The sequence below is a fragment of the Theropithecus gelada genome, unplaced genomic scaffold, assembly GCF_003255815.1.
Source record: "Theropithecus gelada isolate Dixy unplaced genomic scaffold, Tgel_1.0 HiC_scaffold_13578, whole genome shotgun sequence".
NCBI classification, from domain to species: domain Eukaryota; kingdom Metazoa; phylum Chordata; class Mammalia; order Primates; family Cercopithecidae; genus Theropithecus; species Theropithecus gelada.
The window spans coordinates 1-1,166 of NW_020255236.1; the positions used below are offsets into that span (position 1 = coordinate 1).

Below are 1,166 nucleotides of genomic sequence, written 5' to 3' on the forward strand. Positions count from 1 at the left end.
GCTCTGAGTCTCCTGACCTAGTGATCCGCCCACCTCAGCCTCCCAAAGTGCTGGGATTACAGGCATGAGACACCGTGCCTGGCCCAGAGCAGATTTCTGTTCTGGAAAGGGGTGAGTGGACGGCACAACTGGTTTGGAAACACAACAAACTGGGCCTGTATTTATAGAAGCAACGCACACAGGGAACGTCCTAGCGCCATCTGGTCTCACACACACGCTTGGGACTCACAGGCGGGGACCTGGGCCTGGGCCATCCCTGGTTGTCTGTGCCCAGCTTGGGAGGCCTGGGCGGAAGTCACGCAAGTCGTGGATCTTTCGGTCCAGCGTCTCCAGGAAGCTCTTCACCTCCACCTCCAGGGGGCGCTGTCGGGATTTGCTCTCCTCAGCGTCTGTCTTTAGGGAACGCGCTTTGTCTTCCTGGTTTTGATCCTCTCTCTGCCGCCTCCATCTTCTCAGAGACGCCGTCGCGCTCTGACCTGAGCTGAGGTGTGAGTTCACTTTGTTTCCGGAGATCTTCCAGCTCTGCCTCCTGTTCTCGGAGCTCGGCCTCCAGCTCCTCCATCCTCCTCCTCAGCTGCGTGTTCTTCTTCTTCTCTCTGTGGGTCTCGCGGCCTCTTCCTCTGCTCCGCGCTGGCCGCCGACTCCTGCAGCGCCGTGGGCAGCCGGGCGTCGCCCTCCCGCCGGGCCTGCAGCTCCATCTCCCGCCTCTTCCCGTGGGCAGCGCCCTGCGTCGAGGCCGCCTTCAGCTGGTGGTTCCCAGACTGCAGGTGCCTGCCGGCTGCAGCGGCGTGAGAGGCCTTTCCATCGTCCGTCCCGTTGACACTGGATGCCGGAGTAGAAGATGGGGCTCCACCCCCCGGTTCTCGGGGATGATCACTCGAGGGCTGCATGTTCTCCTGGGTCTTCTCTTTGGCTATCATGGCCGCTTCTTCCACCTCCTGGAATTTCTCTGCAAACTTTGTCAGCTGCTGCTCAGAGGAAAACGCCCAACAAAACACCCGCTAGCTCTGCTGTCGGCCCAGTGCCCAGACGTCTGTGACGTGTTGGTGAAGGTCAGATTCCGTGTGACTGTGCTGTTTATGGTCACCTTGGCTCCGTCCACACTGACGGACGATCCCATAGCTGTTCCTTGTGACATCACAGAAGCAGGAAACAGTGACCGCCTG

At 60.2% G+C, this 1,166-nt stretch overlaps 1 pseudogene; it reads right to left on the reverse strand.

Moving 5' to 3' along the window:
- Positions 1-229: 229 nt before the first annotated feature.
- LOC112616916 lies at positions 230-1,163 on the reverse strand (annotated as a pseudogene).
- Positions 1,164-1,166: the final 3 nt, after the last annotated feature.